This window comes from Macaca mulatta, chromosome 16 (genome assembly GCF_049350105.2).
Source record: "Macaca mulatta isolate MMU2019108-1 chromosome 16, T2T-MMU8v2.0, whole genome shotgun sequence".
Lineage (NCBI taxonomy): Eukaryota > Metazoa > Chordata > Mammalia > Primates > Cercopithecidae > Macaca > Macaca mulatta.
The window spans coordinates 2,574,282-2,594,370 of NC_133421.1; the positions used below are offsets into that span (position 1 = coordinate 2,574,282).

The 20,089-nt window shown below is 59.8% G+C and overlaps 1 protein-coding gene across 21 annotated transcripts in view; it reads right to left on the reverse strand.

The window, feature by feature from the left end:
* Positions 1–20,089, reverse strand: part of ABR (ABR activator of RhoGEF and GTPase) — a 235,714-nt gene that overhangs the window by 30,310 nt on the left and 185,315 nt on the right. The gene's annotated exons all lie outside the window — the stretch shown is intronic.

Sequence of the window (20,089 nt, forward strand, 5' to 3'; positions counted from 1 at the left end):
CACTTACTGTGATGCTCTAGTGTGGCAGGATCTGGCCCTGTACTGCCTTCTGCCCGGCTGGTGGAGGGGGCTCCTGGGCGTCCTGCCTAGTCCTGCTAGGCTAGAACCAGGCCTGGGTCTTCACTGTCCCTGCAGGGGCAGCCAGACCAGCTCTGCTTCTTCCTGGCTCACATGTCCCACTGACTCCCGGACAGTGCACACGGAGCCTCCTCACACCTGAGCTGCTAAGTGGGAGCTGAGCCACAAGCGCCTCGCCAGCACCTCCTGAGGGGGAGGTAGAGAGACGGATGGAGGTAGGAACATGCCTGTGTCCACTAACTGAGGCCTGAGTCACCCTTCCCCCCTCTCCTTCGCCTGCCCCTTCCAGGGCTCCAGGAGGACCCAGGCAGCCCCTTCACACAGCCACAGAACCATCTCCTCCACCACAGAACCATCTCCTCCACCATAGAACCATCTCCTCCACCACAGAACCATCTCCTCCAGGAAGGCTCTGCTCACTCCTCAGGCCTCACTGCTTGGTCCCACTCATGTCATTCTTTTTTTTTTTTTTTTGAGACGGAGTCTCGCTCCATCACCCAGGCTGGAGTGCAGTGGTGCAATCTCGGCTCCAGCCTCTGCCTCCCCGGCTCAAGCAATTCTCCTGCCTCAGCCTCCCGAGTAGCTGGGACTACACGCACCCGCCACCACACCTGGCTAATTTTTGTATTTTTAGTAGAGACGGGGTTTCACCGTGTTGGCCAGGATGGTCTCAATCTCGTGACCTCGTGATCCGCCTACCTCAGCCTCCCAAAGTGCTGGGATTACAGGCGTGAGCCACTGTGCCCGGCCCCCGTCATGTCACACTAGAGGCAGTGACTGAGGGCCTGTCTGCGTGTCCGACCCTGCGGTGAGGGTTAAGACATCACAAAGACGAATCAAAAGCCAGTGCTTAACAAAGCTGCAGTCGAAAAAGCAGAGATGCGGGAGAGCAGAGATGATGTGGGAGAGCAGATGCGGGAGAGCAGAGATGCGGGAGAGCAGAGATGATGCGGGAGAGCAGAGATGCGGGAGAGCAGAGATGCGGGAGAGCAGAGATGATGCGGGAGAGCAGAGATGCGGGAGAGCAGAGATGATGCGGGAGAGCAGAGATGCGGGAGAGCAGAGATGATGCGGGAGAGCAGAGATGCGGGAGAGCAGAGATGCGGGAGAGCAGAGATGATGCGGGAGAGCAGAGATGATGCGGGAGAGCAGAGATGCGGGAGAGCAGAGATGATGTGGGAGAGCAGAGATGATGTGAGAGAGCAGAGATGATGTGAGAGAGCAGAGATGCGGGAGAGCAGAGATGATGTGGGAGAGCAGAGATGATGTGAGAGAGCAGAGATGCAGGAGAGCAGAGATGATGTGAGAGAGCAGAGATGCAGGAGAGCAGAGATGATGCGGGAGAGCAGAGATGCGGGAGAGCAGAGATGATGTGAGAGAGCAGAGATGCAGGAGAGCAGAGATGATGTGGGAGAGCAGAGATGATGTGAGAGAGCAGAGATGATGTGAGAGAGCAGAGATGCAGGAGAGCAGAGATGATGTGAGAGAGCAGAGATGCAGGAGAGCAGAGATGATGTGGGAGAGCAGAGATGATGTGAGAGAGCAGAGATGATGTGAGAGAGCAGAGATGCGGGAGAGCAGAGATGATGTGGGAGAGCAGAGATGATGTGAGAGAGCAGAGATGATGTGAGAGAGCAGAGATGCAGGAGAGCAGAGATGATGTGAGAGAGCAGAGATGCAGGAGAGCAGAGATGATGTGGGAGAGCAGAGATGATGTGAGAGAGCAGAGATGATGCGGGAGAGCAGAGATGATGTGGGAGAGCAGAGATGATGTGAGAGAGCAGAGATGATGTGAGAGAGCAGCGATGCGGGAGAGCAGAGATGATGTGAGAGAGCAGAGATGCGGGAGAGCAGAGATGATGCGGGAGAGCAGAGATGATGTGAGAGAGCAGAGATGATGTGAGAGAGCAGAGATGCGGGAGAGCAGAGATGATGTGAGAGAGCAGAGATGCGGGAGAGCAGAGATGATGCGGGAGAGCAGAGATGATGCGAGAGAGCAGAGATGATGCGGGAGAGCAGAGATGATGTGAGAGAGCAGAGATGCGGGAGAGCAGAGATGATGTGGGAGAGCAGAGATGATGTGAGAGAGCAGAGATGATGTGAGAGAGCAGAGATGATGCGGGAGAGCAGAGATGATGCGGGAGAGCAGAGATGATGTGGGAGAGCAGAGATGATGTGGGAGAGCAGAGATGATGTGGGAGAGCAGAGATGATGTGAGAGAGCAGAGATGCGGGAGAGCAGAGATGATGTGAGAGAGCAGAGATGCGGGAGAGCAGAGATGATGCGAGAGAGCAGAGATGATGCGGGAGAGCAGAGATGATGTGAGAGAGCAGAGATGATGCGGGAGAGCAGAGATGATGCGGGAGAGCAGAGATGATGCGAGAGAGCAGAGATGATGCGGGAGAGCAGAGATGATGCGGGAGAGCAGAGATGCGGGAGAGCAGAGATGATGCGGGAGAGCAGAGATGATGCGGGAGAGCAGAGATGATGCGAGAGAGCAGAGATGATGCGGGAGAGCAGAGATGATGCGGGAGAGCAGAGATGATGCGAGAGAGCAGAGATGCGGGAGAGCAGAGATGATGCGGGAGAGCAGAGATGATGCGGGAGAGCAGAGATGATGCGGGAGAGCAGAGATGATGCGGGAGAGCAGAGATGATGCGGGAGAGCAGAGATGATGCGGGAGAGCAGAGATGATGCGGGAGAGCAGAGATGATGCGGGAGAGCAGAGATGATGCGGGAGAGCAGAGATGATGCGGGAGAGCAGAGATGATGCGGGAGAGCAGAGATGATGCGGGAGAGCAGAGATGATGCGGGAGAGCAGAGATGCGGGAGAGCAGAGATGATGCGGGAGAGCAGAGATGATGCGGGAGAGCAGAGATGATGCGAGAGAGCAGAGATGCAGGAGAGCAGAGATGATGCGGGAGAGCAGAGATGATGCGGGAGAGCAGAGATGATGCGGGAGAGCAGAGATGATGCGGGAGAGCAGAGATGATGCGGGAGAGCAGAGATGATGCGGGAGAGCAGAGATGATGCGGGAGAGCAGAGATGATGCGGGAGAGCAGAGATGATGCGGGAGAGCAGAGATGATGCGGGAGAGCAGAGATGCGGGAGAGCAGAGATGATGCGGGAGAGCAGAGATGATGCGGGAGAGCAGAGATGATGCGAGAGAGCAGAGATGCAGGAGAGCAGAGATGATGCGGGAGAGCAGAGATGATGTGGGAGAGCAGAGATGATGTGGGAGAGCAGAGATGCGGGAGAGCAGAGATGCGGGAGAGCAGAGATGATGCGGGAGAGCAGAGATGCGGGAGAGCAGAGATGTGCACCAGCAGGAGGCAGACAGGCATGTGTGCATTTGGCTCAGGTCGCTGTGCACCTACCAGGCGCCACGCCCAGATGGACAAAGCCCTCACAAAATCCCATATTACGGCCTCAGAACAGGAGAGACAAAATACCACGCATGTCGAGAGACACAATTTCCAGCTGGAGGGAACCGGGGAAGGCTTCCTGGAGGAGAGGGGTCGGTGTGGGGCCCTCGGGGCTGTGGGGAAAGGCCATCCACCCTCGTTGGGACCCAGCTTTACTCAACCTCCCTCCAGCAAATGTGCAATGGCTGTTGTGTAACTGGTTGGTAAGGTGCCATTATAACTGCTCGTCACGTTTGCGCTGCAGTGCTCCTGGTGCCGTGACTTAACTTTGGAACCGGCCCCTCACTGGCTCCGTGTGGTCCCCTTCCCTCGGGCTGGGTCCCACACCACAGGGTGCAGACTGCGAGAATGCGTGCCCCTCCCTGCCGCCGGGTGTGTGGGAGAAGGGGGCAGTGTAAATCCCGTTCCCAAAGCCCGACACTCATCTGTCTCAGGAACCACAGGCTCAATACTTGTCTGGATAAAACAAGCTCAGATTGGATACACGATGGCCAGCTGGTCTCCATGGTGATAGAAGTACCTTCGCAGATGGGTAGCCGAGCTGGGAGTCTTCCCCGGAGACGCTCATCTTTCCCTTCCTCCCTCTGGACTGGGGGCTTGCTCTGGGGACGGCACAGACTTGCCTTCTCTCCCCTAAGCCCGACTCATCGTTTCCTGGAGTCCATGGTCTTGGGTGGAAGAGGATCCATGCAAGACAAATGTCCCCAGCAAAAGCAGAAGTCTGAATTCTAGTCCCTACAGCCCACCACAGACCCTACTCATCTCTGCTGGGCTCAGTTCAGACTGTCCCAACTACCGGGGAAGTGGCCATACTGCTTCCTCCACACCCCTTCCATCCCCTCACCTGCTCCCCACCCCTTCCATCCCCCACACCTGCTCCCCACCCCTTCCATCCCCTCACCTGCTCCCCACCCCTTCCATCCCCTCACCTGCTCCCCCACCCCTTCCATCCCCTCACCTGCTCCCCACCCCTTCCATCCCCTCACCTGCTCCCCCACCCCTTCCATCCCCTCACCTGCTCCCCACCCCTTCCATCCCCTCACCTGCTCCCCCACCCCTTCTATCCCCCACACCTGCTCCCCTCCACCCCTTCCATCCCCCTCACCTGCTCCCCCACCCCTTCCATCCCCTCACCTGCTCCCCACCCCTTCCATCCCCCTCACCTGCTCCCCCACCCCTTCCATCCCCTCACCTGCTCCCCACCCCTTCCATCTCCCTCACCTGCTCCCCACCCCTTCCATCCCCTCACCTGCTCCCCACCCCTTCCATCCCCTCACCTGCTCCCCACCCCTTCCATCCCCTCACATGCTCCCCACCCCTTCCATCCCCTCACCTGCTCCCCTCCACCCCTTCCATCCCCTCACCTGCTCCCCACCCCTTCCATCCAGCCACACCTGCTCCCCTCCACCCCTTCCATCCCCCTCACCTGCTCCCCATCCCTTCCATCCAGCCACACCTGCTCCCCACCCCTTCCATCTCCCACACCTGCTCCCCACACCTTCCATCCCCTCACCTGCTCCCCACCCCTTCCATCCCCTCACCTGCTCCCCACCCCTTCCATCCCCCTCACCTGCTCCCCACCCCTTCCATCCAGCCACACCTGCTCCCCACCCCTTCCATCCCCTCACCTGCTCCCCACCCCTTCCATCCCCCACACCTGCTCCCCACCCCTTCCATCCCCTCACCTGCTCCCCACCCCTTCCATCCCCCTCACCTGCTCCCCACCCCTTCCATCCAGCCACACCTGCTCCCCACCCCTTCCATCCCCTCACCTGCTCCCCACCCCTTCCATCCAGCCACACCTGCTCCCCTCCACCCCTTCCATCCCCTCACCTGCTCCCCACCCCTTCCATCTCCTCACCTGCTCCCCACCCCTTCCATCCAGCCACACCTGCTCCCCTCCACCCCTTCCATCCCCCTCACCTGCTCCCCACCCCTTCCATCCAGTCACACCTGCTCCCCACCCCTTCCATCCCCTCAACCTGCTCCCCACCCCTTCCATCCCCCACACCTGCTCCCCACCCCTTCCATCCCCTCACCTGCTCCCCACCCCTTCCATCCCCGCACCTGCTCCCCACCCCTTCCATCCCCTCACCTGCTCCCCATCCCTTCCATCCCCGCACCTGCTCCCCACCCCTTCCATCCAGCCACACCTGCTCCCCACCCCTTCCATCCCCTCACCTGCTCCCCCACCCCTTCCATCCCCTCACCTGCTCCCCCACCCCTTCCATCCCCTCACCTGCTCCCCCACCCCTTCCATCCCCCTCACCTGCTCCCCCATCCCTTCCATCCCGCATACCTGCCCCCCCACCGCTTCCATCCCCCACACCTGCTCCCCCCACCGCTTCCATCCCCCACACCTGCTCCCCCACCACTTCCATCCCCCACACCTGCCCCCCACCACTTCCACCCCCCACACCTGCTCCCCCCACCCCTTCCGTTCCCCACACCTGCTCCCCCAGCCCTTCCGTCCCCCACACCTGCTCCCCCCACCCCTTCCGTTCCCCACACCTGCTCCCCCAGCCCTTCCGTCCCCCACACCTGCTCCCCCAGTCCTTCCATCCCCCACATCTGCTCCCCCATCCCTTCCATCCCCCACACCTGCTCCCCCAGTCCTTCCATCCCCCACACCTCCTCCCCCACCCCTTTCATCCCCCACACCTGGCAGAGCCCTCCTCAGATGAACTACAAGACTCCCCTGGTGGAATAAACAGAGCCTGGGTGGTAAAAGACCCCCACGAACAGATGTCACTGCCTTTGGAATTAAAAACATTCCTAGTGGACCATCCCATCCTCCCTCAGCCCCTCCCCAGACTCTCTGCCAGGGGAATGAGGGGGGCTGTCCCTGGGGAGATGTGGGTGGGACCCGGCGTTATGCCTAGGGCGGGGGTCATGCTACCCAGCACAGCCGCGATTGAGGTAAAATCACGTTAAGGTGATCAGCAGCAGCATCAACGAGGAAAAAAGGTCAACAGGGAATAACACACGTCCGGCACCGTGTGGGCGGGAGGGGCAAGGACTGCGGTGGGGCTGCCTTGGTGACAGCTGGGGGTGGGGACGGCTTCCAGGCAAATCCTCCAGCCTGTGAGCACCAGGAGGAAGGTTCTGCCTCAGAACCTAGAAGTGCAGCTGCCGCTTTTCCAGAGTGACCTCCTTTTTCCCACCAGAACGACGCTCATCTCCCCCAGCCCACACTAGAACCCCGATTCCCTGTCCTCTCTCTTAGCGCAAATGACTCCAGAAGAGGGGGTTTCTGAGCAGCCAGCTAGCCCAAGGCCACAGGCACCCCAGTGGGGATAGCCTGGGAACCAGCTGTGGTGGGGAGAGCCCCAAGAGGCCACCCAGAGAGTTCAGAGCCCAAGAGGAGCCTGGCACCCTTGGGGACGGGCAGCGAGGGGGATGTGGCTCAGGTCTGCCAAGAATACTCCCTCTCTCAGCCCCAGGGCTCATGGCACCCAGTGGGCATCAAAGGAGCAGAACTGGGAGGCAAGAAGGTGCTGGAGAAGAGTGGGGCAGGCCCGAGGCTTTGGGGGCTGCAGAGAGCCTGCCAGTGGGTCCTGCTCAAAGACAGGCACAGGCTCCAGGCTGAGAGAGAGACAAGCAGGCTGTGCATGGGAGCCCAGAGTGCCCAGCGACCATGCAGAGGGCATGTAGGATGGCACATTCTGGGGACAGCTGTGGGGGAGTGGGGACGGGAGTGTCCCCCTAACTCGGTGACTCTGTGGTCACTGCATTCTTACTGTGTGTTCTGACCATTTCCTGTACTGACCCTAACCAAAACCTACGGACTGGAAGGCCAAGTGTCTTCCCAGCATGAGACACTGAGACTCACTCACTCTAGATCTTTCTCCCCACCGGTCGGATACCTCTGGGTATCTGCAATGCTCAGAGCCTGCATTCGGCCCAGGGACAGGAGTCACCCAGCAGCCAATGGCAGAGCAGAGCCTAGGAACTACATTTCCTTCTATCCATCCATCCATCCAGGTGGGGCTGGGAGAGGGGTCCTAGGTAGGCTCAAGGTTAAAGATAGGCACAGTGTAAGGAAGAAGGCAGTCAGGATGAAAGCGAGTTGCTCCACGGCCCAGACCTAGGCCTGCCCAAGGTAACCTGCTGTCCTCCCAACTCCCCAAAGGCCTGCGTCGGCTCACAGGGCAGTCCCGAGTACGTGCTGCTTCTCACAGCTCTAGCCTCCCTCTGCCTACATCAGGCTGGTGTCACCAGGGCGCTCGCTGGTTCTAGATGCAGAGGAGAGACTGAAACAGCCCAAGAGCTTGTCTGCTGCAGGAGAAGTGTCCTGACAACCCGTTCCTGGCAACCCCTAGCGATTCTCACAGCATATTTAGTCACAGAAAAGAGTGAAAAATGCATTTGAGCCTTTGGGAACATCTTGCTTATCTAGAACAAAACCCACCGGGGGACCGAGTGGGCAGGGCGTGGCCCCTCAGTGTGCTGTCCCTGCCGCCGAAGGCCCCCTGGGCTGCTTGCCTGCTCCTCCTCCCGGGAAGGACGGGGTGTGGCTGGGTCTCCCAGCACAGCCGGACATGGCAGCCTGAGGCAGGAGGGGCTGAGACCTGAAGGTGGGATGGGGTCGGCTGAGCCTCCCTGTTCTTTCTTCATCCTGGATTCCCGAACACCTCCCTTCCACCCAAGCTCCGAGCTCACGGTGGCCAGAAGCAGGCCCTGGGAGCCAGGGACCTGTGGACTCTACAGCCACATTTTTCTCTCTGGGTTCAGTTTCCACAGCTGTCAAATCAGGAGCTCGGAACAGACAAACGGTCTCCGGTGACATTTCTTTTCTGCTGAGGATGCACCCCTGCCTTTATTTCCAAATGAAATTTTATGCCAAAGTCTCCCTGCCCACCTCGTCCGATAAAAGCAGAAGCAGACAGAGCAGGGGCCCTGGCTGAAGAGGGGATGTGGGGCCCACCTGTTCACACCTGCTTTTCCACCACCCCTCACCTGCCTTGGGGCTCACGTCCCTCCCGGGAATTCCCAAGCCCCACAGGCAGAATCTGAGGCACACCCCACCGCCCTGCCCTCCTTTCAGGCATCTACAGCTCAGACCTTAGGTTCTGTGCCTGGGCCGCCAGCAGCCTCCAGCAGCCCCTACAGGCAGTTCTCCCAAGGGCCTCGCTCTCCCACGAGGTGGGCGATGTGTGGGGGTGAGAGAGATTAGGGCCTTTGTGAGGACGCCTCCGGGTCAGACGTTGAACCTGCAGCTCATGTCTTGTCTCCACTTCTCTCCCTGCTTTGGGAAACTCGGGGCTTTTGCTCTGTGGCTGTGGGTTCGCCTCAGCAGCCTCGCAAGGGAACAGCGCCTGTCTAGTCGGTCAGGCGGGCCTGTCTAGGTCGTCTTGCATCTCCAGTCACGCTATGGTCTTTCCTGAAGGCAGGGCAGCTCAGCCTTGCCTCCAACGGCGTGAACACGCTGTGCCCAGCCCTCCCTGCCCCAGCCCAAGGCTGCAGGCTGCACTGGGGCTTAGACCCTCAGCCAGCACCACCACTGTCCACGGCAAGGCAGGGGCTGGCCATGAGGGGCTGCTATGAGTCTGTGGTGGCCGCAGGCTTGAGAGAGGCCAGCAGAGCCGACCCTAAAGGTGACCCCCGCTCAGCATTCATCTGCAGCCTCAGCCCTAACTCTAGGAATTCTCTAGCAACCCTTCGGTGGTGTCCTTCTCTCGAAGCTTTCAGAAAACACGGAAAGTGGGACAACCCTGGGGCTGATTCTTTGGATTCCGAGGAGGAAGCAGTAGCCTCCGCCTGCAGGGAGGAGCCGGGGAGCCATCTATGTCTGCGGCTCTTGCCTCAGCGAGTTTACTGAACGCCCACAGACCCAAGACGACACTCTCTGAAGGGGCACCCGAGGTTGGCCGGCTGAGATCAAACCCGGGTCCTGTGCCTCTGAGTCTGGGAGCCAGGCACCCACCCGGGTCCTGTGCCTCTGAGTCTGGGAGCCGGGCACCCAGAGCTGAGAACACCTTTGTTTTGGTTTGTCGGGAGGCTGGATGTTCTCAGGGCCTGACTGCATTGGCTCCTGAGGTCCTGTCTGGACCGGCTTCTCTGCGTGGTGCCCGCCCCTCAGAGGTGGGTCAGGGGGAGCGGGCGCCCGGCCTGCCTGACGAGGCGGCACTTCCCAGGGGTGGAGGGGAGCGGGCGGAGCCGACTGACGCCTCCATCTGTTTCCCGTTGGATGCTTCCTTCCCAGAATCCACTGGGCAGAGACCAGGCTCCCAAAATCAGGAACACCTGGGCGATGGAGGCGGCCGAGCAGGGCTGACGAGAGAGGTTTGTGCCCCATGTTTGGAAAAGCTTTCGATGGCAGGGCAGGCATTCTCAAGGGACCCTGCCCCTGACTTCCGCCACCCAGGACAGGCTCTGCCGCCCACTCTCCAAGGAGAACCAGGCGTCCAGACCTGCCTTGAAGAGGGACAGCAGGTGGGAGTCTGGGCTGGAGAACAAATGTGCGTGAAACAGCTGGGACGGGCGGGGCCAGAGCAGGACAATGGCTGCAGTCAGGGGGCCCTGGGAGGAAGTGGAGAGTGAGGAGGAAGTAGAACCAGGCCTGGGGCACAGCCTCCCGGGTCCCCATGTGCCTGGGGAACTGGCATAGGGGTGGGGGTGGCGGCAGAGGGAGGAGCCCCACGCGGGCCAGCTGTGAGGGCAGCACTCCTACACCAGGAGCGGACGCGCAGCCTGACATGCGCTCCTGGCCTTGGTGGGCGCCGATGTGGGACTGATCTTCCAGGGAGAGGCCAATCCAGTGTCCCAGGACAGGGAGCTACGGGGGCTGTGAGGGCCACGACAGGGGTTGGGGACAGGCGAGGTGGAACCAAAGGGAAAGGCCTGTCTTCCTTCCCAGTTGAACCAAGGCCTCCCTCAGGGCCAGTGTCCCAGCTGTGGTCAGTGTGGTCCATGCATGACGCCTGGAAGGATGCACGGGGGAAGGCACTGAGGACCCCCATTGAGGGACGTGGATCATCTGCCTGGGAGGGGTCCCAGGACCACCCGTGATGAATGAGGGGGCCGGAGCGGGAAGGGGCTCTGGGCTAAGATTCCGGGGTCCCCAGGATGCGCAGGACCCCCAGGCAGAGTTGAACGGGGACAAGATACCCCTTGGGGGCCAGAGGGAGGGAAGTGGGGCAGGGGAGCCCTTGCCTCCTGCCCCGGCGGGCTCCGGCCCCACATTCGCTGCAAGCTTCCTCGTGCTCTGCAGAGTAATTGAAACCAGAAGCTGCTCCCCAGCTGCTGACAAAGGCCCCTTGTTCCCGACCACACCAGGCCAAGCTCAGAGGTGCCGCGCCGGGTCATGGTAGGGAAACCTCAGGCCAGCAGGCGGTGAGGGCCCCAACCTTGACTTCCCCGCCCCTACTCTGAGGTTGATTCGGCAAAGCCCAGTCTGACCCCATTAGCTTAAGAAATAATGCTGCCTCGGCCAGCCAAAGGCCCTGACCCAGGGGACCACTTGTAGGTGACAGCCTTTAGGAGGGGGCTGCTGGACAAGTGACACCCAGAACCACTGGAGGGGGGTGGGGGACAGGGTGCCCGAACCTGCCAGCTGAGGGCAAACCAGTACTGACTCCATGCCAGGCCCTGGGTCAAGGGTTTCATGGACCCTCATATTCAGTCCTCGTTACAGCCCATCTGACAGGTCAGGAAGCTGCGGCTCAGAAAGGCAAAGGTACTCACTCTGTTCTCCCAACTAATGACGGAGAAAGGTAGACTCAGGCCCCCAAGATCCATCTGGCCTCAAAACCCTGGCAACACTGGCTGAATAATCCAAGTTCTCGTTTTCCTTTTTTTGAGACAGAGCCTCGCTCCGTAGCCCAGGCTGCAATGTAATGGCACAATCTCAGCTCACCGCAACCTCCACCTCCCGGGTCCTGGTTCAAACAATTCTCCCGCCTCAGCCTCCCAAGTAGCTGGGATAATGGGAGCCCGCCATCGTGCCCGGCTAATTTTTTTTTAATTTTTAGTAGAGACGGGGTTTCACCTGTTAGCCAGGCTGGTCTCATCTCCTGACCTCATGATCCACCCACCTCGGCCTCCCAAAGTGCTGGGATTACAGGCGTGAGCCACTGTGCCTGGCCTAAGTTCTCTTGTTTTCTTTACCAGATGGTGAGGTCCTGGTCATTCTTGGTACCCACAGCCCAGGGCCTGCCATTCAGAAGATGTATCATAAACAGAAACAAGTGAGTAAACTCGTGAAAAGTGTGGACATGCATGTCACAGCACCGACTGGCTCTTCCAGATACGTGAGATCCTTTAAGCTAGTGCTGAAGGTGGAGTAGGAATAGTTATCCCCATTGGATCAATAAAGAAACTTGGCCGGGCGCGGTGGCTCCAACCTTTAATCCCAGCACTTTGGGAGGCTAAGGTGGGCGGATCATGAGGCCAGGAGATCAAGACCATCCTGGCCAACACGGTAAAACCCTGTCTCTACTAAAAACACAAAAATCAGCCAGGTGTTGTGGTGGGCGCCTGTAATCCCAGCTACTCGGGAGGCTGAGGCAGGAGAATTGCTTGAACCCGGGAGGCAGAGGTTGCAGTGAGCCAAGATCACGCCACTATACTCCAGCCTGGGCTACAGAGCGAGACTCCGTCTTAAAAAAAAAAAAAAAAAAAAAAAAAAAAAAGAATAGAAAGAAAGAGGGTGTAGACACCATCGGATTTGCCAATCTGGGCTTTGTGAGCCATTCCCAGTCCCAAAGCAGGGGACTGGCCTTCATGACCTCCTCAGAGTGTCAGTTCTAATATCTCTAATCTCTCTCAAGCTTCCAGGTGGCAGGTCAAGAATGTCAAAGAAACTACCTAGGTCTTCCTGCCACTCCTCCCGTCAGACACAGGCTCCAAGCTTTGGAAAGGAAAAGGAGGAAGGGGAGGGACCCCATCAGGCCCAAACTCTGCCGTCGGGGGTGAGGGTGAGCCACCGCCCCCAAACTCTGCCGTCGGGGGTGAGGGTGAGCCACCGCCCCCAAACTCTGCCGTCGGGGGTGACGGTGAGCCACCGCCCCCAAACTCTGCCGTCGGGGGTGACGGTGAGCCACCGCCCCCAAACTCTGCCGTCGGGGGTGAGGGTGAGCCACCGCCCCCAAACTCTGCCGTCGGGGGTGAGGGTGAGCCACCGCCCCCAAACTCTGCCGTCGGGGGTGAGGGTGAGCCACCGCCCCCAAACTCTGCCGTCGGGGGTGAGGGTGAGCCACCGCCCCCAAACTCTGCCGTCGGGGGTGAGGGTGAGCCACCGTCCCCAAACTCTGCCGTCGGGGGTGAGGGTGAGCCACCGCCCCCAAACTCTGCCGTCGGGGGTGAGGGTGAGCCACCGTCCCCAAACTCTGCCGTCGGGGGTGAGGGTGAGCCACCGTCCCCAAACTCTGCCGTCGGGGGTGAGGGTGAGCCGGGGCCCCCAAACTCTGCCGTCGGGGGTGAGGGTGAGCCGGGGCCCCAAACTCTGCCGTCGGGGGTGAGGGTGAGCCGGGGCCCCCAAACTCTGCCGTCAGGGGTGACGGTGAGCCTAGCCCCCAAACTCTGCCGTCGGGGGTGAGGGTGAGCCTAGCCCCCAAACTCTGCCGTCAGGGGGGAGGGTGAGCCTAGCCCCCAAACTCTGCCATCGGGGATGAGGGTGAGCCACCGCCCCCAAACTCTGCCATCAGGGGTGAGGGTGAGCCACCGCCCCCAAACTCTGCCATCGGGGGTGAGGGTGAGCCACCGCCCCCAAACTCTGCCGTCGGGGGTGAGGGTGAGCCACCGCCCCCAAACTCTGCCGTCGGGGGTGAGGGTGAGCCACCGCCCCCAAACTCTGCCGTCGGGGGTGAGGGTGAGCCACCGCCCCCAAACTCTGCCGTCGGGGGTGAGGGTGAGCCACCGCCCCCAAACTCTGCCGTCGGGGGTGAGGGTGAGCCACCGCCCCCAAACTCTGCCGTCGGGGGTGAGGGTGAGCCACCGTCCCCAAACTCTGCCGTCGGGGGTGAGGGTGAGCCGGGGCCCCAAACTCTGCCGTCGGGGGTGAGGGTGAGCCGGGGCCCCCAAACTCTGCCGTCAGGGGTGACGGTGAGCCTAGCCCTCAAACTCTGCCGTCGGGGGTGAGGGTGAGCCTAGCCCCCAAACTCTGCCATCGGGGATGAGGGTGAGCCACCGCCCCCAAACTCTGCCATCGGGGTGAGGGTGAGCCACCGCCCCCAAACTCTGCCATCGGGGGTGAGGGTGAGCCACCGCCCCCAAACTCTGCCATCGGGGATGAGGGTGAGCCACCACCCCCAAACTCTGCCATCGGGGATGAGGGTGAGCCACCGCCCCCAAACTCTGCCATCGGGGGTGAGGGTGAGCCACCGCCCCCAAACTCTGCCGTCGGGGGTGAGGGTGAGCCACCGCCCCCAAACTCTGCCATTGGGGGTGACGGTGAGCCACCGCCCCCAAACTCTGCCGTCGGGGGTGAGGGTGAGCCGGGGCCCCAAACTCTGCCATTGGGGGTGACGGTGAGCCACCGCCCCCAAACTCTACCATCGGGGATGAGGGTGAGCCACCGCCCCCAAACTCTGCCATTGGGGGTGACGGTGAGCCACCGCCCCCAAACTCTGCCGTCGGGGGTGACAGTGAGCCTAGCCCCCAAACTCTGCCGTCGGGGGTGAGGGTGAGCCACCGCCCCCAAACTCTGCCGTCGGGGGTGAGGGTGAGCCGGGGCCCCAGCATCGAGACGTCAGAGTTTCCTTCTTGGCCTAGAACCTGCCCCTCCCACCACAGGGTCTTCAGTGCTGCTGTGCCCAGGGAGGGCGGCCCTGGCAGGCATGTGGGGAAGTGCAGCTGCCTCCCAGGCACAGGCAGCAGAGGTGGAGTGTGGGGTGAGGGCTGCGGCGAGCGAGCGAGGGAAGGATGAAGCAGGGCCGGGGAGCAGGCAGGGGGTGCAGAGGGCCCCTCGGGTTTAAGTAGCTCCTTGGTCTCAGACCCTTCTCCAGTCTGGGGACTATGGCAGAAACTTAGCTGTGGGGCCCCAAGGAAAAGCTCTTTCCTCAGAGCCAGCCAGCCAAGAAGGGCCGGACCCTGGGAATATGCTAATCAGCTTGCGGGTAGGTCGCTCCAACGGCAAGGCTGGAAATAGAGTAGGATAAACAGACTGGAGTCCCCTGGGACCAGGAACCAGGGCAGACTACGTGGGGGGCAGGGGCAAGAGCCGGGCGGTGGGGGGCTCCCAGCTAAGCGGACTGGGATGGCGTCCCTGAGTCTGGGGCCCTCGTTCACCCACTAACAAGCTCTGTGACTGCAGCTGTCTTGCTCACCCTTGCTGGTGTCCATTTCCTTCTCTCCAAAAAACAGGATTGTATGAAATGCCCTCTAAGATTTCTTCCAGGCCAGGCGCGGTGGCTCATGCCTGTAGTCCCAGCACTTTGGGAGGCCGAGGCGGGCAGGTCGCCTTAGCTCAGGAGATCGAGACCAGCCTGGTCAACATGGTGAAACCCCGTCTCTACTAATAATATAAACATTAGCCAGGTATGGTCGTGGGCACCTGTAATCCCAGCTACTCGGGACGCTGGGGCAGAAGAATCGCTTGAACCTGCGAGGCAGAGGTTGCAGTGAGCCGAGATCGCGCCATTGCACTCCAGCCTGGGCAAGAGAGAGAGACCCCATCTCAAAGAAAAAAAAAAAGACTTCTTCCGGCCAAAACCCCCACGAATCCTCTCCTTTTATTCATTCCTTCTACTGGCGTTGCTCACAGCTCCCGCACCACCCCTGCTGAGGCTCCTGAATTTCCTGGGACCCTCCCTTCACATTCCTTCCTCCCTGGAATGCCCACTCTACTCCTTTCTGCAGATGCAGAGCCTGCTCACCTTGCTAGAATAACACAGAGCCTTAGCATAGCAACTGTGCTGGCCATTTTATACAACGATTTCTATAAACAATATAAACTACTTTTAACAAAGTATCCAAAAAAGTGCTTAGGAAGACTCCGTACAGCCCTAGAAAAAGAGGAGGTTTATAACAATCCATGAAAATATACAAACAGACAATCCAGGCCCTGATTAAATCTCTATAAAAATGTGTATACCTCGAGAAGGGAAAAGGCACAGAATAAATTGGCTGCTTTGGAGGAGTGGGAGTAGGGATGGTTTCTGATTATGCTTCAAGTCTCTTTGCTTCTACTGCAATTTTCTTTCTCATACAAACATTGCTTCCGGAATTAAAAAACCCAGGGCTGCCAAATCACTCTCGTTCCACCTCCTCCTTGAAGCCTCCCTAATTCCAGCCCAGGGTGACCCTTCTGACTTTGAATTCCTGCGGGACAATCTCCCGTCTTCTTACGGCAGGAGGCAGCGGGGCATCTAGAAATGGGCTCTGCAGCCAGCTGCCCGCCCTGGCTCACTCCTGGGCACATGGCCTTGGCCGGGCTCCTCAGCCCCAGCTTCCTCGTCTTTCTAGCTGTGATGCCATTCCTCTCCCACAGGGTCCTGGGAAGATCCCCTGAGACAGCAGACGGAAGCATTTAGCACCGTGCTGGGCTCGTCCTGGGCTCGCCAATGTGTGCACGGCTATTGTGACTGGCATCTTGCGTTCTTCTCACTGGAGAACATGGACCAACAGACTTGTCTTTCCAATCTGACAGTGGGTCCCTTGAGGCCAGGACCCTGCACCTGCGGAGCTGGGACCTCACAGATCACACTAAGTGCCCCTCCTCCTCTTTTCTTTTCTTTTCTTTCCCAGACAGAATCTCACTCTGTCTCACCCAGGCTGGAGGGCAATGGAGCAGTCTCGGCTCACTGCAACCTCCACCTCCCAGGTTCAAGTGATTCTCCTGCCTCAGCCTCCCAAGTAGCTGGGACTACAGGTGCACACCACCACGTCTGGCTAATTTTTGTATTTTTAGTAGAGAGGGGGTTTCGCCGTGTTGGCCAGGCTGGTTTCGAACTCTTGACCTCAGGTGATCCCCTGGCCCTGGCCTCCCGAAGTGCTGGGATTACAGGCACGCACACCATACCCGGCTAATTTTTGTATTTCTAGTAGAGACGGAGTTTCGCCATATTGGCCAGACGGATCTCAAACTTCCGACCTCGTAATTCGCCCGCCTTGGCCTCCCAAAGTGCTGGGATTATAGGCGTGAGCCATACACCCAGCTAATTTTTGTATTTTTAGTAGAAACAGGGTTTCGCTATGTCGACCAGGGTGGGGGGTGTCAAACACCCGACCTCGTAATCCGCCCACCTCGGGCTCCCAAAGTGCTGGGATTATGGATCATGCCCAGCCACCAGGCCCAGCTAATTTTTGTATTTTTAGTAGGAACGGGGTTTCGCCATGTTGGCCAGGCTGGTCTCGAACTCCCGACCTTGTGATCTGCCCACCGCCTCCTGCTCTTTCCCACGTGTGCTCCTCTCCTTCCTCCCAGGGGCACCAGGCACAAGTGTCCCCTGCCCCGGGGACTCCAAAACAAAGGAGGCTTGCCTTATGCCATAAAGCAGCACCTCAGCTGCCTCTCCAGGCCACCAGCCACGCCACGGCCCTCTGCCGGGCTGGGGGATTTGTCGACAAAGGCCTGAGACGTGGGGCCACTGCACAGAGAAGGGAGCATGGCCTTCCCCACATACCATACGCAGAGGTGGCCTGACCAAGGTACTTAACCTCAGTACCCCAGTGTCCTCATCTGTAAAATGGGGCACAGGGACTGTCATTCTCCCTGGAGGACCACGACAAGGATCACACGAGGAAATGACGTTCGGGAAGCGGCCTCCGGGAGCACGAGTGCTGGACACACACCGGTGACGCGTGCTGCCATCTGTCTGTCACTAAATGCTGCCCCCACCCCAGCCCGCCGCTCCGACTCCTGCCCCACTGCCCCAACAGGCGACCCAGAGTGGGGGCCTCATCACAGCAGCAAACGCCTGCGCTGAGGCCGTAAGGCCCTTGCTTTCTCTGGATGGGCTGGTGGGAGGGGGCCTAGAGAGAAGTGGGGGCCCCAGAGGCAGCCCTCCTCCTCCTCCTGCCTTTCCTTCAGGCCCTGTGAATATCCCTGAGGGCTGGACCCTATCTCAAAGCCACCTCCGACTACGTCCTCAGCGCCTGCTGGGGGTCAGCAAAACGGCATTCCAGAGGCCAGTGCCAGTTCCCTTCCTTAGATGCGTGGCTGGAGGGGAGGCAGGGACAAGCTGTGGGGACAGACTGTTCCATGACTCCGTGGGGTCCAGGTTCGTGGGAACAGCTCTGTTTCGACTCTTCTCCCAGCCTGGCCATCCGCGGTGGCTCTGAGGGCAGTCACAGGCGAGACTTTCTGAGCCACGCCCCCGGGGGATGCCTCCCCCACCGGAGGAAGCTGGTGAGATGGTTCTGCGGCGGAGGGCCAGGGCCGGGCCTCGGCACGCTGAGTGCTGGGGGACTTCAAAGGCCTCCAGGGGACGCTGGCTCTGAACTGCCCGCTCACAGACCCAGGTCAGCTGGCAGCAGGAAGGTTTGTGTTTCTTTTAATATCAACTCCCAGGCATTTAACATTCCTCGAAGCTTAAACACAAAAACATTTCCCTTACCAGACTCTGCCTTCTGCTTTGCCAAACGTAACCTGGCTTCCTCCCTCCCCCACGGCCTCCATCTGCTCCCGTCTCCAAGAGGCTTGCAGTGACTGACGGTGTGTTTCTCCCAGGGCTTGTGCAGCTGAGTGAGAAGGAGGGAGGTGACGGGGCTGAAGTCCAGGTGAGGGAATGTGTCCTCGGGCCCTGGAGGCTGAGTTCTCGAGGGGCTGGGGCTCGCCGTGCCCACAGAACTGAGAAGGAGGGAGGCGATGGGGCTGAAGTCCAGGTGGGGGAATGTGTCCTCGGGCCCTGGAGGCTGAGTTCTCGAGGGGCTGGGGCCCGCCGTGCCCACAGAGCTGGCTGCCTGGCACACCCCCATAACTCTTCTATTCCACAGACACCAGTGGCCCAGGGAGTGTGGCGTGGCGGCCACTCTTGTCTCTTGCCTGGGCGTCTCCCGGGGCTGGACGAGCCAGCCCAGAACCCCTCCGTGCCTGTCCCAGGATGGGGCTCTCACCCCTTATCCCTGCAGAGAGCAGGTCCCAGGGACTGAATCTCTAGAGCCCATTTTCCAAATAACGAAGGACTGGCTGGCAGTTGCCTGGCAGCCCTGTTTCCCTGGCGACGAGTACTGAGAAGCAGGGTGCCGGCCCCACAGCATCTTTGGAAAGAGACGTGTTTAGAACACGGAGTGTATGCGGCGGAGGCCAGGCCCCTCCATGTGGGGTCCCTGGTTCAAACACTGGAGCCTGAGGCGGGGCGGGGAGTGGGAGACCCACACGGCTCCCCGGGGGCAATGCTACCAAGGACCTGCAGGTAAGAGCCAGACACCCAACTCGGTGGCCCTGACAATATATCAGAGAACAAACGCTTCCTGCTAAAAAGCATCATTCAGCCCCCTGTTGTAGACGGAGCCATCACGGCCTGCGCCTGGAACACGTCCAGGGCTACCGTTAAGAAGCCCAGCGCACCCAACGCCCGAGGCTCAATCCAAGTACCTGTTAGTTACTGTCTCCCTTCATTTCATGATCACAGGATCCACCCCCAAACCAGACCCCTTGCGGCACAGTGCGAGGCTACCTGAGGGGCCAGATGGGAGTGTGAATCCACCACGCCACGCCTTTCCCGCTCCCAAGCCTAGTTCTCTTAATAGCCTGGTCAATAGCAGCCATCTTCAAAACTGGCAGAATGTTTCAGAGACACGCGCAGCACACACAAAGGCTCTTTTCCTACCTATGTTTGTAGGGAGCCAAAAGCACAGTTGAGGTATAAATGCTCTTTTTTTTTTTTTTTTTAGAGACAGGGTCTCACTCTATCACCCAGGCGCGATCTCGGCTCACTGCGACCTCCGCCTCCCAGGTTCAAGCGATTCTCCTACCTCAGCCTCCTGAGTAGCTGTGACTACAGGTGCACGCCACCACACCCGGCTAATTTTTGTGTTTTTAGTAGAGATGGGGTTTCACCATGTTGGTCAGGCTGGTCTTGAACTCCTGACCTCGTGATCCACCTGCCTTGGCCACCCAAAGTGCTGGGATTACAGGCATGAGCCACTGCACCCAGTGGCATAAACGCCCTTAACCTGAGGTGCAGCCTCTACTAACACCCAAGTTCCCACCCGAAACCTCAGGCTCCCAACACAGCTGAGTAAGGTCCAGCCACCCCAGCAACAAGTCAGAGACCACCCCCGGCCCCCGAGCCAACCAGACGGCCCCTAAGTCCTTCGGGCAGAACAGCAAACGCCTGGTCCGTGTGCCTCCCTCCGGCCCCCGTCAACGGCAGACACAGCTCCTCACACACAGCATTCCTCCCCCCGTTCGCCGACGCAGCCTCAGAATCCTTCTCACTACGGCGTTCCACGAAAAAGCCACCCGTAGACTAAAGCTGGGGTGTGAAAACAAAGCTGGCTGCTTCCATCTCGCAGAAGCGCGGATGACCCACCTGAGACGCCAGGCACACACCTGGGCTTCCGAGGCCACACCAAGCAGCCACCTCTAGCAGGGGAGAACCACCTCCTGAGGAACTTTCCTCCAACCAGCTTGGAACCAAAATCACCAAAGAGCAGGCTCCTTGACCAGGACTCCTTTTCAACTGGAACCGCCTCCCGGA